Genomic DNA, 17,301 nt, shown 5'->3' with positions numbered 1-17,301 from the left:
CACAGTGTGTAGGTGACATAGTCATGATGTGTAGGTGACATAGTCAAGGTGTGTAGGTGACATAGTCATGGTGTGTAGGTGACATAGTCATGGAGTGTGTAGGTAACATAGCCATGGTGTGTAGGTAACATGTCACGGTGTGTAGGTGATGTAGTTGGAGTGTGTGTAGGTAACATAGTCACAGTGTGTAGGTGACATAGCCACGGTGTGTAGGTGATGTAGTCACAGTGTGTGTAGGTAACATAGCAGTCAGATTTGTCTTTAAAATCTTTTCTTTTACTTTGAAAATGGAATCTGTTCCATTGGATGTAACTGTTGATTGGCTTAAACTCATTATTGTTTTCCAGTTCTTTCCATGGTTGGGGTCATGTATGTGTGTGTGTGTGTGTGTTTGTATATATCCATGATTCATATGTGTGCACATATAACCATGTATGCATATATGTGCATGAATTGTGTGAGTGTATCTGTGAATATATATGTATGTATATGTGTGTATGCATGTATGAGTGTATGTGAAAGGATATGTGTGTGTGTGTGAATGTGTATGTGAGTGTATGTCTGTATAAATATTTGTATGTATGTACATATGTATCTATGTATGGATATGTGCATGTATGCATGTGTGGCTGTGTATGACTATGTGTGACTATGTATATGAGTATATGTGTAGGGTGTGTGTGTTTGTGTTTGTATGTGTATGTATGTATATGTGCATGTATGCACGTGTGAAGTGTAAGTATAGGGGTGGGTGTATATGTGTCTATTTCTGTTTCTTCTTTTTTCTCCATTCACTGGGGTCCATCTCTCCCATTTGCATTTATGATATGTGGATGGCTGAGCTGTTGTATCTTTTATTTCTACTGTTTAGTGGCTGCTTTGCAAATTCTAACCTAGATACAGAAATGAACAGTCTAAAGTTAATCAATAGTGTGACCGCCTCTCAAACACACAAGAAACGTACAGAGGCACCCCATAGGGACCCTCCATGCCCACCAGAAGCGCTGCTGATGGGGGATGGTTTAATGTCTTAATTCCTTTCCTTTCCCACAGAGTGGACTCCGTCATCACCCCCTGTGGTTAACACCCCATTCCACCCTTCCACAGAGATCTGAGCAGTGTGTGCCCAGGATCTGTTCCGGGCACTTAGGATTCACAGCGCAGGGGACAGCAAAGCCCCCATCCCCGTTGGACTTGCCATGCTGGTGGGCATGACAGACCCTAGCGAGTAACCATGGCCCCTAGAGGAATCAGGAACTGCTGGCAAACGGCAGTTACTATCAAGAAAAGGGAGAGTGGGGCTTAGGATGCCAAGGGCGGCTGCCCATGGTCTCCGTGAAGTAGATGGTGAATTTAAAGTAGTAGTATGGGGGCCAGTGAGACCAAGGTGGACTGAAGGAGAATGTGAGGTCTTGGAGTCGGGGCTGGGCCATGGGCAGAGAGCCTCATAGGCCACTGGTGCCTCCTCCAAATACTCAAGGGTGGAGCCATCGGCTCTGACTGCTTTATGTAAAGTCTGCCTTGCTGGGCTGCAGAGAGCTGATGGAGGAGGACAGGCAGGACGTTACCAAGTGAGAGGAGGCATTGAGTCACACCGTGTGTGGCCAGACTGATGGCAGAGGGGTGGCTGCAAGACCCACTTGCTGACACATCTCTGATCTTGTCCCATAGAAAGAGAAGTTCAGTTCCCAACCCCAGCACTAGTAACCTCATGCAGAAATAGGATCTTGAAGACTCAGTCTAGTTAAAGAGTGGCTCTTGGAGCCAAGTGTGTCTGTGGGTGATGGTCTGGTCCTCCTAGAGGAGGTGGGGCATCAGGAGAGGTGAGACATCTGGGCAGGGGACCAATGGGGAAGAGAGTGGGATCTTCATGCAGACATGCTTCAACTGTGATGCCTGCACCCCAAGGCTGGGGTTCCAGGACGGAGCGTTCGCGCGGCCTGAATCTCCCCCAGTTTTAAGGAAGTAAATGCAAATGCCATGTGAGTGGGGAGAGAAGCATCCCCTCCAGCAGCCATCTGCCTGGGGAGAAGAGGGGGCACCCTGACAATTCGCAACAGAGGTGGGTGTGCTTATGGTTGGTAGAATGAGTGTCATGGCTAGGCTTGTCTCCCAGAGGGATAGATTCAATAAACTTCTCCAACCTACAAATGCAACCTCTGGTAGAAATAGGCTGTGTGTGTGTCTGTCTGTGTGTGTGTGTGTGTGTGTGTGTGTGTGTGTGTGATCAAGTTAAGGGGATTCAGATCCTAGATTAGGATGGCCCTATGTCCAATATGACAGTGGTTCTTTCTTTCTTTCTTTCTTTCTTTCTTTCTTTCTTTCTTTCTTTCTTTCTCTCTCTCTCTCTCTCTTTCTCTCTCTCTCTCTCTCTCTCTCTCTCTTTCTTTCTCTCTCTCTTTCTCTCTTTCTTTCTCTCTCTCTCTCTCTCTCTCTCTCTTTCTTTTTTTCTTTCTCTTTCTTTTTTTTTTCAAGAGTAATGTTTGGACAGGGACCCACAAGGACACAAAAACGATAGAGGAGTAGAGTGATTGATGGATGCTTTCTGGAAGCAGCAGGAAGATGATTCACGGAGGGCCCTCCACCAGGGCCTTCAGAGGGAATACCATCCAGCTGGCATCTGGCCTCTGGAGCTTTGGGAGCAGGAGTTCCTGTCATTGTGCCACCTATCTATCACTAGAAGTTTGTGCTTCCTTGTGGCGCCCTGAAGAAGAATCCACACCATCCCTGAGACTCACCAGGAGAGACAAGAGCCAGGAAGGCAGTGGAAGAGATGTGCCCAAGGGCGATGTGAGAGGGGTGGCAGCGACCTTAGCTTTGGTGCTGGAGTAAGGACAGAAAGCAGTTCGGAGCTCTATGTAGACAGACCAGAAGAAATGGAGGGCAAGACAGAACGTAGCGACTGCGGAGGGAAACAAGGACTGCGTAGGGAGTGGGGTGGGGGGTAGGAGAGGATTGGGATGTACATGTGTGTGCATATATGTGGAGGCCAGCTGAGGACACAGAAAGTTTCACTCTCAGTCTAATGTTGTGAGACAGCATCTCTCACTAAACGTGGAACTCCTGAGTGAAGCCCAACTGGCTGCCCAGTGGGCTCCAGGGAACCACTGGGTTCTTCTTCCCCACTGGTGGAATTAGAAGCACACAGTGCCATCTCTGGCTTTTTACATGAGTGCTGGGGAGTCCACGCTTGCACAGCTGTCTCCACAGCCCTGGTATCTTCATTAAGATGGAGTACATAGCATATTGAATACAAACAGCAGGGATCTAGTAGGGAGGAGGGTATGACAAGAGGCCTCATGCCACTGGGGGAGGCCTCATGCCACTGGGGGAGGCCTCATGCCACTGGGAGAGGCCTCATGCCACTGGGGGCGGGCTGCCTTGGTTAAGCTGGACTACAGGCCTCTGTTAGAAGAGGGACCTTTGACTTGCCATATTTCTCACTTCCCTTATCCAGGTTGCTCCCCCCCCCCATCCACCTCACCTCTGGAATCTCCTCCTACTCTCTGAGGCCTGACCTGGGAAGCTTTCTTCATGGAGTCCTGGGGGAGATGGACTTTCTCAGCCCTGGTTTTGTTTCTGAAAATATCTTCATCTCCCTGGTTCCTGAAAGACTGCTTTTGTTGGATACATAATTCTTCTAGGTTGACAGGTTTCCTGTTTTTTTTTTTTTTCTTCCCTCTTTCAGCACTTGGAAACAGTAGCATAGGGCCTCCTGGGACTCATGGTTACTTTGAGAAATCAGCTGTCATTGTAATTGTCAGTGTGCCTTTGTTCGGCTTCCACCCCTGGGTTCTGCATTTTGCCTCTGATGCACTATACTGGGGTGTGTTTATTTTTCCCAATTGCAATTCACTGGGCCTTTTAAAAGTTGTTTGTGTGTGTGTGTGTGTGTGTGTGTGTGTGTGTGTGCGCGCGCGCGCGCGCGTGTGTGTGTGGAATGTGTGTGCCCTGCCTTCGGGCTGGAAGAGGATGTCTGATCCACTGGAGCTGAATTACAGGGAGTTGTGAGCCTCCAGAATCTGATGCTGGGAGAGATGTCAGATCCACTGGACAAACAGCAAGTGCTTTCCACTGCTAAGCTGCAGTTCCAGCCCCTCAGGATTCTTTTATTTGTTTTGGTGCGGGGATCAAACCTAGGACCTTGGGCTTGCTAGGCAAGCCCTTTCCTGCTGATCTACACCTCTGATATTCATCTTGAACAGGGCTGACTAAATATTCTCAGAGAACCCAGATTCCAGATGTTGCCGCAGTTCGCTTTGTCCCTGTAAGCTCAGTCCCTCTACATTGTGGGATGATTTCTACCTCACATTTTCTGGCATGTTATATCTCTGTCTTGGCTTTCCTAACAAAAAGTTTGGGCTTTGTTCTTAATTTTTTGAGGCAGGGTCTCACTCTGCAATGCAGGCCTAGGATTCACCATGAAGTCTAGCCTGACCTTGAGCCTGCCCTGAGCCTGCCCTCCTTCCTCCTACCTCTCCCTCCTAAGTGCCGAGATTACAGGCTTGCACTGCTATTCCTCGATCATGTTAATAATATCTCTTGATTTATCTTTCAATTTACCAATTCTTTCTTTGACTCTATTTTCTTTACCATGAGCTTTCAATTTTATTTTGGGTGTGTATATGTGTGCAGAGGTGCATATGTGTGTGTGTGCGCGCGCGCGTGCGTGCATGTGCTGTGAGGGTGCGTGTATTTGTGTATGTATGTATGTATGCGAGTTGAGGCCTAATTCTGACATCAGGAACCTTTCTCAATCACTCTCCACCTTATTCACTGAGCCAGGGTCTCTCTAATGAACTGAGAACATAATGATGTGTCTAGTCTAGCTATCCAGCTTGTCCTAGGACTCCATCTCTGCCTCTTATATGCTGGGATTACAGTGGACCATGCCCATCTAGCAGTCCGTGACTCCTGCAGACCTGAATCCCACTTCCCATGCTTGCACAGCAAGCCCGTCATTCACGGGACATCTCGGTGGCCCCAGCTTTAATTTTTGATAATTATGTCTCTGCCTTTGGAGGTTGTAGTTACCTCTCCCCTAAACCCACATCTCTGGTTTGAGGTTCTCTTATTCTCTCAAACTCTGATTTCCCCTCTTTTCTGTCTTTAAACAGATCTCTCTCTCTCTCTCTCTCTCTCTCTCTCTCTCTCTCTCTCACACACACACACACACATACACACACACACACTCACACACACTCTCATACTCTGTTACTATTACTTTCCATATCTTAACCTTTCTTGTTGGTTGGTTCTTGCCTGTACACACACACACACACATGCACACACACACACACATACACACACACACACTCACACACACTCTCATACTCTGCTACTGTTACTTTCCATATCTTAACCTTTCTTGTTGGTTGGTTCTTGCCTGTACACTCACACACACACTCACACACACTCTCATACTCTGTTACTTTCCATATCTTAAACTTTCTTGTTGGTTGGTTCTTGCCTGTACACACACACACACACACTCACACGCACTCACACACACTCTCATACTCTGTTACTGTTACTTTCCATATCTTAACCTTTCTTGTTGGTTGGTTCTTGCCTGTACACACACACACACACAATCACACACACACACACACACTCTCATACTCTGTTACTTTCCATATCTTAACCTTTCTTGTTGGTTGGTTCTTGCCTGTACACACACACACACTCACACACACTCACACACACTCTCATACTCTGTTACTTTCCATATCTTAAACTTTCTTATTGGTTGGTTCTTGCCTGTACACACACACACACACACTCACACACACTCACACACACTCTCATATCCTGTTACTTTTACTTTCCATATCTTAACCTTTCTTGTTGGTTAGTTCTTGCCTGTGGAGGGTCTTTCTTTCTTGTGTTTGGTGGCATTTTTATGACTCAGTGCCCCTAAGGATACCTCAGAGATAGAAAGATGCCTCTATTCCAACTATGTCCCCACCCTTCCTGCATCTTTCCTTTCAAACCCTAGGGTACCACCATAGTTTCTTACTCCAGGAGCAGAAGTGTTAGGTACACCAGGGGTTGGCAGAATGTTCTAGAAGGAATTCTTGAATTGCAAATTAGTAACAATGTCATTTCTAATTATATTGGGTTTTCTAATCTCCCTCCCTAGATGAACATAAACTGTGACTAGATGTTTTCTAAATAATTAAATTGAATATTTTTAACAATTAGGACATGGCAGCTGTGTTCATAATTAATCACGTCTCCCCTTCCTGTAAGGCTGTTTTCATTAAGGAAGGAAATTTCAAAATTATCCACCAAACTTAGCAGCAAGAAGTAAAGAGATAGCTTTTTAAAAGGTAGCGAGTTTATATTGACAAATGGCCCAGCCTCTAACTTATACAAGGGTTAGTTTTAAGATGTTATTCTTCTGGGGTAAAATTCTTTTATGCTTTTTTCATGGGTAAGCATTTTTATGCTTTTCCCGTGGGTGAACTGTTTAGAACCACAGAGCTGATAACTAGCGAAACAGAAGTCCTTTTCTCTCTGAATGTTCCTTCCATACCCATAGTTCCATGTTCCGTGTGTGTGTGTGTGTGTGTGTGTGTGTGTGTTTGTGTGTGTGTGTGTGTGTGTGTGTGTGTGTGCACGCGTGCGAATGTGCATATGTGCACATATGTGTTTGCTCACATGTGCCTCCTACCTTGGCAGGAAAGTGGAGCATGACCTGTCTTCAGAGCATGGCCCTCTGGACCCAGATAAGGGTTGAGAGCCCAGTGAGGACCAATAGTGCCTGAGCGATCTTCGAGGGAACTTTCAGATCAGGCGGGTTACTCCCTCTTATCAGCTAATCATAGTAAATTAAGATGGAAACTGTCTCATCTATCTACATTTTAAATCAAATTATTACCTGGGACAAGAGAATGTTTTCTATAAAATAGAAAGCAATTATTCAGTCACATTTGCACTAGCTGACTAAGTTATAAGAGAAGAGAATGAATTGTTTGGGTTAGCGCCCTATTGTAAGGATTGTAACAGGAAGCACTGGCCAGCAGGAATTGTATTTAAAAACCCATTAGCTACATGTCGGGGGGGGGGAAGAGGTAGAGATGGTGATTTATATATTTATTTATTTGTTTATTTTTGTCATGGCAACAGGTACCTATCGGAGTCAGGGTTAGTTTGCTTCACAGGGATGGGGCTATCGCCATGGAGATAGCAGTTAAGCTCAGTGTACCACACCATTGTTCCTGAGGAGCATGTGCTGCTGGGGACCCCTATCAGCAGGGACACTAAGTCAGCAGCAGCCCTCAGGCAGATCTTAGGGTCCCTTCACACTCTGAAAGATCAGCGAGAACCTCAAGGAGCTTGTGTGAGGAACCACACTCTGAGAGCTTCTGTAAAGGCATCAGCGGGAGCCTCTGCTCAGAGCCACGTGCTGTGTGCTTGGTCTCCTGTCACTCTGACCTTCTGACCCACTGTGGATAGGGACGAGGAGAAGGTCAGCCAGGCTGACTCGGTGTGGGTCCTCCTTTTTCTAGTATGGATAGTTTCACGGCCTTCCCTGGAACACTCAGTGTTTTGACATCAAGAACAAATCCTTAGCTTGAGATGCATAATCTGGACCACTTCTCTCTTTTCCACCACAATAAATAAATAAATAGGTAAGTCTGTCTCTCCTGGGACCTAGAAAATAGGACTAGGTTTAGTAAACACGAGGACCCACAAAATACAATGGAAAAATACATTGGCAAATGCCTATAACTGCAGTAGAGGCAGGGCAGAGGCGGGGCAGAGAGGCAGAGAGGCAGAGAGAGGCAGAGGCAGGAGGGACCCAGGAGCTCACTAGCTGGCCAGCCCAGCTGAACTGGTGAGACCCAAGTTAGGTGAGAGACTGTCTCAAAAAACAATGTGGAGAGCAATTGAAGAAGACCCCTGACAGTAGCCTCTACACACATGTACTCGTGCACACACGCAAGCACATACACATGTGCGTGCACATGAACATGTATATACCACACATGTATACATATGCATGCATAAAATATGCGTACACACGTGTGTGCACATATGAACACGTATATCACACACATACACACACACACATGAATGCACACCTGCATGCACACCTGCATACACGTGCGTTCTCCTTCCCAAGTCTCTGTACCTCTCTGCTTGTCGCACTGGTCACGATGGGCTCCAGGATGAGGTTGGAAGCTGATCTTTGGACAAATGGAGACACAGCAGGAAGGGCGCTGCATAGGAGCTGTGGACTGGGGATCCCGGGAGCAGGGTGCTGCCTTGCCTGTCAATCTTGGTCCCCTGTCAGGAAACTCTCAAAAAAGCAGGGCAATGGGGACAGGAAACACATGTTTATTTTATGAATAACTTCAGGGAACGAGGGGGAAATCCCCCTGAATGTCACCCGGGAGCCTGTGTTCTTTTTATTATGTTTTGTCGGTAAACAAAAAAAATTGCCACATTTAATACTTACAACGGACCCGTGGGATTTCTCTGAGTAATGTGAAATGACAGTTGTCGCAGCACTCCACATAAATACAGGTCTGTTTGCGGGAGCCTGTTCTATTTTTAATGTAAACCACACCTAACTCGCTGTGAAGAACGGCACCCTTGGCGTTCAGGGTCCTGTCTGTTGTCTGTTCGTGGCTCTGCATTGTCTCAGGAGCAGCCTGGAAGTAACCGGAAGCATCCCCAAGTTTTTAGTTTAATGAGAAAATTATTCACCTAATTTCCCTGCAGCCATTGTGTTCCTTAATTTACGGTTGCGCAGAGCCTCAGGGTGACGTGGCTAATGAGTGACATGGAGAACTCGGTGAGCCGATCTATAATTTAGAGGCTGCTGCTGATCTTACGCCGTCTGCAGCCTGAGCAAAGCAGGCAGTAAAAATAAAGAATACTTCTAGGTGACATGAATATACACAGACCCCTGGAGACACACATATGCACAGATGTGCGCAGGCTCATAATCTATGCAACACACATGCATACTTATGCACACACCTAAATATGCCTATTAGTAGGTTCACAACCCCCTCCACATGCGTGCACACATGTATACTCAGGTACATTCCCTGCTAGCATGTTCATAAGTTCCCACCCTCCACACACATGCACTCATGCACATATACTACATCCCCTGCCAGTAGACTCCTAATCCCCCACCCCAACATGTGCACACATATTCCATATTACTATGTTCATAACCCTCTTTGGTTTCATGGAACATGAACTTATCCCTCCCAGATATGAACAGAAGGCAGATGGTATGTGTCATTGCTTGTAGTTGACACTCAAGCCCCCAGCCACTCCTTTAAAACCATAGTGAAATGGGGGCCATCACCAGCAAGTCGAATGTGAACATTTCTGCGTCCTTCTTCCCCAAGGCTTTCTACCACATCATGCTGAACTCGCTGCAAGTGACACGCAGATGTGATGTGCACGAGTGACAGTATCCCCTCTGCCCTTGAGGAGAGCCATCAGGCATTCAGGGTGCCCTGCTCTGAGGTTTGGGAACAGGGAGAGCAGATGTGTCAAAGGACACTCTAGTGACCAGCTCCTCTGATGGCCCGGGCCCCGTCATTCCCACAGAGCCCTGGGCTTGGCACAGATCTGGTCTCCTTACCATTTCTACAAATAGACAAAGGCCCAGGTGCGGGTCTGATCGGACCCCAGACCACACTCTGATGAGGACAACTGCACAGGTGTCCCTTCACACAATGTCAAACCAGGAAAAAGCCCCTGTGTGTAGGCACAGACTGAGCCACTCCTCGTCCTGCTCTGGCCTCCTTGTGACGGCTTATGCTTTGTTAGTGAGAAACTGGGCCTCGGCAGCATCAGAACATTTATTGGAGCCAAAATGAGCAACTTGTTCATGGAGATGACTGAGTCCGTGTTTTCCCATGATCCTGACCTACCCTGCACCATGTTGCAGATCTTCCAATCAACACAAAGTCTTCAGAAACAGGAGCGGGCATATTTACATACTGTGGAATATGTTCAAGACTCAACTGTAGATTCTCCTCGCCTCACGCAGTCTCCGGAATAAAGCATTTTTGTGGCCCACTCAAAATCCTCTCTCTGCGTTTACATTTTAATGGTTGTTCCAGTGAAATGCAGGGATTTCGTTCCTATTATCACTGGTATTTATCAAGGAGGGGGGTGGGGCGGCACGACAGCCAGATGGCACGCCTGTCTTTGGGAAATAGCGTTTCCTTGTGACTTGGTGGCTGTGACTTGGTGGAAGAGAGCATATTGTTTAGCTAGGCCAGCCCAAAGACCTCACCATTTGAATGTGGATTTTTAATATGTGTTTCTCTGAGTTGACTCTCAGAATTTTTGAATAATTCTGTACATCTTGAACATACTTAAGGAAAAGCAGAGGTCTCAGAGAAATGTGTGTGTGTCCTCATTGGTCATGTGGAAAATAAAACTCTTAGACAGTGAACTACCATTCAGCTATCACCAGAGAAAAGAGAGACCTGCCTAGCAGGCAGAGAAGCCTTTGATGTTCCCTGGCAAGACAGTCCAAGGCGACCGACCTCAAGGCCTTCCGGACATCCGAGAACTGTGTGGGTTTCTATGCTGCTTAAGGGGAAACCGTACTTGGATGCTGGGGCAGAAGCCATTTTTTCAGAATGACGCGTTCGTGCAGGGGTAGAAAGGGGATTTCTGTCTTCCCAGCATGCAGCCCGTGCAAAGCTTCCCCTATCCATCGCGGCCCACCACAAAAGTACCCAAAGTAGCCAGGCAGCTTCTGGGCCCAAGCCACACATAACTGCCAGTCTCCTCATCTTTTCCAGCAATGCGCCTCTCAAGTCCCCCCTCCCCCTCCCCGTCACCCCAGGTGAGCCCCAATTAAAGCTACAGATGTGGTTTAAAAATACTCTCCAGATGTTGGCTGAAAGTGACCCGTGACTGGCAGTGGAGCTGGAGGAGGCTGCTTCCGGTGCCCGGTGCCTTTTCTTAGCCTGCCATTGGGATGCAAATGAGGCTGAGCAGTTCCTCAGAGCCAGCCATAAAACCCACTGTTCTGAAAGCCATGCTCGGTAACCCTCTCACCTGGCATCTGGCGAGGGAGCGCTCAGTTTCTAACTAGAGCATGCCTGCCTGCCGCAGCTTGGGGTGGGAGAGGCACGCTTTCCACCCGCAGACAAATTAAAACACGAGCCCCTTCGCTGAAGCTCCTCCTGCAAACTTTGGAACTGACTTCCGGCTCCGAGAAACGCCTGCCACATCAGACTCGATTCACATACCATCAAAGACCACCCAAGCCCACAGCCGCCACAGCCAGGAAAGCTGGATCTCCCTCAGAGATCCCGCCTGGAGGCTCTTTCGGGTCCTTTGTGCGAGTCTCCATTAAGTTCTAAGCAAGTGGAACTTCTATGCTTCCCGCAAAGCTGGGGATGGAATATAGATAGCTCAGCAGTCGGCATCCTCGGGTGCAGAAGGATTCCTTCTTTGTCCAGAGACTGACATTAACACACAGCACTGTCTTTTTTAATGGTGCCTTTATCAAAGTAAACAAGTGGGTCAATCAACAGTTTACCCAGCAGCCACCTGTCAGGATTTGGGATGTCAACAGACTCTGGGTGACAAGCATCAGAACAGCTGAGCCATCTCAGCCCCGCATATCCCCAGTCTCCTGAAGCCCTCTAGCTCCTGAGGCTCTGGATGAAAGGATGTCCCCGCCCCAGAGTCTCACACACCTGGCTCTGGGGAGAAAAACAAGGCCAGGCTCTCCGACAGAAGCCAAGTGAGGACACAATGCAGACTCTGAGGCTGGGCACACGGAGCTTGTGATGCGTCGTGGTGGGAGGAACCCAGCTGCGGGGCTGACTTAGGACATGGGCTTTTGCCATTCAGTGGTGGCAGACGTGTTGATAACTCTGAAAACGAGGCCAGCATAACCCTGGCGTTTAAAGTACAGAACACAGGTTTGTTTAATCAGTAAAATGTGTTAAATAAGACGGATCTATTGGTGTGGGGAAGAGCCTGGAAGGCAGATCTGGTGTCTCCGAGGCATAATTATTTATGGAGCTAATTAAAACGCAGCCACGGATCCACACTCCAACCTGGGGCTTTCCTGCCCACGGAGCAGCCCTTCGCTGAACACCTGTGAATTTATTTTTTCTCTCTCACAAGTATGCAAAGCAATAAAAGACCAGATCGGTCCTTGGGAGCAGTCACTCCTACAGCCTGCCTTCTCTTCCTGGTCTGGGGGTGGACAGTGATGCCGATGATGCTGATGATACCGATGCTGGGATGCTACACAGAGAGGGAAGAGGCAGGCTGTCCTGGGAAAGCCCTAGCTGAGACAGGTAACCATTGCGTCTGGAAGGAGCCACAGGAGAAGTAGTGTTCTCCCTAGAACTCGAGTCCCGTACCCGGTAGGCCTTTCCAGATACCTAGAGGTGCCTGTGGCCCTAATATGAATTCCAAGCCCAGAGGAGTCCAGTATCTTGGGGAGGACACACGATGGGGGTTGCACTAGCCTCCTTCATCTGTCAGCCATGGCACCTGGTTCTGGAGGCAGACAGCAGTCTAGCAGTTTCTATAGAGATGGGCACAGTACTCTCTCAGTACCGCAAATGCCCCTTGCAGCAAGGGTGGGCCTATTCCAATTAGATAAAGGCCTTGATAGCAGAGCCCAAGGCTTTCTATACCCAAAGGAACTTGGCACCAGTCTGTATCCTAGAAGCCCACCCCCAGCCTGCCATGCTTGACTTCATACCCAAGAGGACACCACCAACGCCTGGCCACATTTCCAGGCTACCCTTCTGCCCTACAAGTATAGAGCTTTCCAGGCCCCACAGCTGAGCCAAGTGTTCAAGATAAACCTCTTTCCATCATCCAAATATGTACGTAAGTCTCGATCAATAGATTGCTCGGTCGATAGACAGGCATATTGATATCTCTTATTGGCTCTTTTCCATGAAGAGCTCTGATACGGGCATCAAATCTCTGCTCCCTCTTCTGGATTTTGGGGGTTTTGCTCTTGGCACCATAGCCACCCTCATAGAAGCACACGGGAGATTCCACTCCTCCCCCACCCACAACCATGAGCTGATGGCTCTGGCACCTATGGACACACATCAGAGGAGGAGTCCCCACAGTCCAGGGTCTCCTGCTCACTGAGGCATGCTGGGTACTGTCTACTGTGAACCACGGGAAGATGTGCACCAGGCACAGGACTTGGCTCCAGTAAAGCCCGTACCCACAGAGGTGGGCTCAGTCCATGGACTTGCCAGTCATTTTATTTACACCTACCCTGTGTCAGGCACTCTACTCAATAGGGCAAGTCCCTGGAGAAATGTGACCTTTCACCCAGAAGTGAAGTATAGGGCCAGCACTGGGTCAAGTAGACCTGAGTCCTGTGAAACAGGTAGCAAAGGGGTTCAAAATAAACAACCGTGACAGTAACAGTAACGTGGAAATAAAACCATATTTAATGAAAGCAGACCCCATACCTGAGAGTGGCTAAAATGGTCAGTCTTATATAGATTCTAAAATAATGACTTTAATGTAAAGAACAATTGAAAACTAACTCCTAAGTACTCTGGAGTTGGCTTTAAAGTCTACACTTGATTTAATTTAAATTCTACATTTGAATTCTAAACTAAAGTTTACGTTCTGAATTCTAACATGGACTGAGCAACTCTTGAGTATCTTAAAACCCAGCGAGTCGTCCGTTCTAGATGGGGGGACGATGTGCAGGTGATTCTATCGCACTATGCCTGTTTCAGAAAGAGAAAACTCAGGCAGCAGAGGTGGACCACTCCACACACAGCGGGCTGGAATCCCTCCCTGAGAAGGAACTGGCCGCTTCCTGAGGAGTCTCAGGCTGCCTTGCTCAGGCAGGAGGTCCTGAGAGAAGCCTTCTGGTGTTTCCAGTCACCTTCCGAAGCATTCCACCATGGCCACTCCCCACAGCCCTGACTTCCACCAGCTCCCCTAATTTTCTCTTCCTCAGAAGGTATGTGGGAAACAACAGTTTCTGTTAGGGGCTAGCCCCAGACCCCACAGCCTGCCATGGGGCATCAAACAGGGCTCTGTCCCAAGGGTCAGCAGCCCTTGCCCTGCACAGGCCAGTCAGTAAGTCAGCTGTCTTGAGCCATCGGATCTTTGTGGCTGGACTAACCTCTGCTGTCTGGTACAAAGCAGCCAGAGACAAGGGGGAAACACATGGCTGCATTCCTATACAATTTTATTTACAAATCCAGGTGGCCACTGAATTTGGCGGAGGGCTGCAAGCCCCAGCTCCAGTCGGTCACTTAGCAAGGCTTTCTGGTTAGACCAAGGGGACCTTGAGGCACTTTGCCTCCCTAGCCTGTGCATCCAGGAAAAGACAGGCAGGCTGTCCCTCTAGTCAGGTTCCCAGGGAGACATCTCAGACAGGACAAATCAGACATCTTGCTTCTGGAGAGATGCCTAGGTGAAGGGACCCCAAGACTTAGGCTTCTCCTGGAGCATGGCTGCTTTCCTTGGCAGCTGCTGAGCCTCGGTCCCTACAAGACATCCCTTCCTCCCTTCCCCTCTTCCTCTGCTCCTTCCTCTCCTCTCTCTACCCCTCCCCACCTCCTGCTTATATACATACATGCTTATATTCATCCATCTGTCCACCCATCCATATGTCCATCCATCCATCCATCCATCCGTCCATGCCCCGTCTCATTGGCAAGAACCTTAATACCAACCCTCCACCTCTTCATCAAACAATGACTTGGGTCTCAAGGACTTAGTAGAGGGCACACCTAGTCCCTACCATCCAAGGGTTCCTGCCATGGAAAACCCACATCCAACCCACAAGCCACTGGAATGAGTGCCACGATAAACACATGGTAGGAAGTATTTTGGAAGGTCAGGCTTCCTCCTTAATCCAAACCAAGAAGACTGACCCTTGATAAAAATCCCTCTGGCTCTGGACACCAGCTCTCAGTCCACAAGAGTCTCTAAGCTAGAAATTCCCTGCAGGCTGTGGGCAACTGGCCCAAAGCTCTAGATAACGGGCCCAAAGCTCTGGATTGTGGATGTCCACAGAGCTGCCCTCCAGCTGTGCCAGCCTCTAGTTGTGTAAGCCCCCAGATGTGCCAGCTCTTGGGGTTTGTAATAAGAAAGACAGCTATCTCCTGGGTATGAAGGGACCATGTTGGGGCACTGGGCTACTGAGGGACAGAAGACAAAGCAGGGTTCGCTCTCTGTTACAAGTTATAGGCCTTGAACAGAATGGTACACACTCCAGAAGGCAGGGCCAGCCATCACTGTGTCTGAAGACATGAAAAGATTTCCATTCTCTAGTATCCCATCACCACTGAAATATGTTACGGCCATTTGAATAAGAGATGAGTACCCATCGGAGGACTGGTTTCTCCTCAACTCGAACTACTGCTTTTGCCTTGCATGACTCTCTTGCAAGCAAGAACAGAACAGCTCAAGCAGCTGTGGTCCTGAGTGGGGAAGTGGAAACCAGGCTGGCCTTGTGTCCCCAGCACATCCTGTGGTAAATACTGTAAGCATGTGCTCTTAGCTCTTCAGCATGTGGGGCTGGACAACTCAGAGATCTCAAGACTATTTTCTCTGTTCTTAAGGATAAAGCAATGTGCTGTCTGGAAAGTAGAATTAAGTTTCAGAAGAGGCCATGTTTTATTTCCAGGGAGGTGAGAGGGACGGGGTCCAAAGCTGGCTTCCTGGGATGCTATAAGAACAGGGTTCCAGGCGGGGGCTGGCTCCTGGGAGGTTGAAGGGACATGAGCTGGGGATGGCTTGTGGGGGGCTTACATGGGCTATGTGCCAAGGGCTGGCCTCCCCAGGAAGTTGAAGGGACAAGGTATTGAGCCTGAGCAGAGATGCAGAGGGGCCAGGGTTGGCATCTTACAAGGAAGATGGACAGGGTCCTAGGGTTGACTAGGAATAGAGGGTAACTTCCTGGGTAGTTGGTGGAATGGAGCCAAAGGCTAGATTCCTATGAGATTGGAGGGATAGGGCCCAGGGATGATTTCCGGGGGAGTTACAGGGACAGATATGGGCAGGGGTACTTGTTCCAATGGTGTCCATGTCTGTCCTACTGGTACACTGACTTCAGCAGCCCTTGCCCCCTGACTATGACCTAACTCTGCCCAGCAAGCCATGTCTACACAGCATCTCAACCAGTCTTCATACCCACAATCAGGGAACTCCTTCACCAATGAGGAAACTGAGGTACACAGTGATGTCCTTATTGGGAAACAAAGTAGATGTGATGTCTTTCAAGTGTGCTTGAGGGCCATCTCCAAGAGCCACTCCCAGTGTCCGATAACTAGAGCAAAGGACGGGTGCCACAGCTGGGTGACTCCAGAAGAGTCCGTGTTGCATGCTTGTCTGAGGCAGTAAAGTTTGCAGACCCTGGGCTTTCTCTGGGCTTTCTGAGGTCCAGGGCAGGCCAGCAACTCCCTCTTGATAGCCGACTCTGCTGGCACTTCTGGAATTGCCCTAGAGTTGGGCAGGGAAGCATGGCTCACGTGCCTTCCCCACTGAGCTGTGACCTCCATGGTGACCTCCATGGTGACCTACTTGTCACCTACTTGTCACCTGCTCCAACGGGTCCTGCAGGACTATCCAGGCCACAGCCTGTGGGCTGTATGCTGCCTCAGAATGCTGTAGATCTCACTGTGCCGGCTGGCTTTAACTGTCAGCTTGACAGGACGTAGACTCACCACAGAAGAGAGTCTCAACTGAAGGACTGCCTGGAACAGGTTGACCTATGGGGGTGTCTGTGAGAGACTGTCTGATTGTTAACGATGTAGGAGCCCACTGGAGACCCGTTTCCTTGAATGTGTTAAGAGTGAAGCAAACAGGAATGTGCCTGTTCTCCCTCTGCTCTTGATGGATGTGTGACTAGTGGTCTGTCGTTCCTACAGTGACTTCCTCTCAGTGATGGTCTATAACCCAGAACTGAAAGCCAAATGAATCCCTTCTGTACTGGTTTTGTGTGCCAACTTGACATAAGCTGGAGTTATCACAAGAAAAGGAGCCTCACTTGAGGAAATGCCTCCATGAGATCCAGCTGTGGGGCATTTTTTCGATTACTGATCAAGGGTGGGAGGGCCCACTGTGGGTGGTGCCATCCCTGGCCTGGTAGTCTTGGGTTCTATAAGAAAGCAGGCTGAGTAAGCCAGGGGAAGCAAGCCAGTAAGCAACATCCCTCCATGGCCTCTGCATCAACTCCTGCTTCTAAGTTCCTGCCCTGTGTGAGTTCCTGTCCCGACTTCCTTTGGTGATGAACAGCAATGTGGAAGTGTAAGCTGAATAAACCCTTTCCTCCCCAACTTGCTT

The 17,301-nt window shown here is 48.6% G+C and overlaps 1 protein-coding gene across 16 annotated transcripts in view; it reads left to right on the top strand.

The window, feature by feature from the left end:
• Camta1 (calmodulin binding transcription activator 1) overlaps positions 1 to 17,301 on the top strand; it is an 858,665-nt gene that overhangs the window by 502,011 nt on the left and 339,353 nt on the right. The window lies entirely within an intron of this gene.

The sequence above is a fragment of the Mastomys coucha genome, unplaced genomic scaffold, assembly GCF_008632895.1.
Source record: "Mastomys coucha isolate ucsf_1 unplaced genomic scaffold, UCSF_Mcou_1 pScaffold18, whole genome shotgun sequence".
Lineage (NCBI taxonomy): Eukaryota > Metazoa > Chordata > Mammalia > Rodentia > Muridae > Mastomys > Mastomys coucha.
This window is presented reverse-complemented; position numbering and strand designations above follow the sequence as displayed.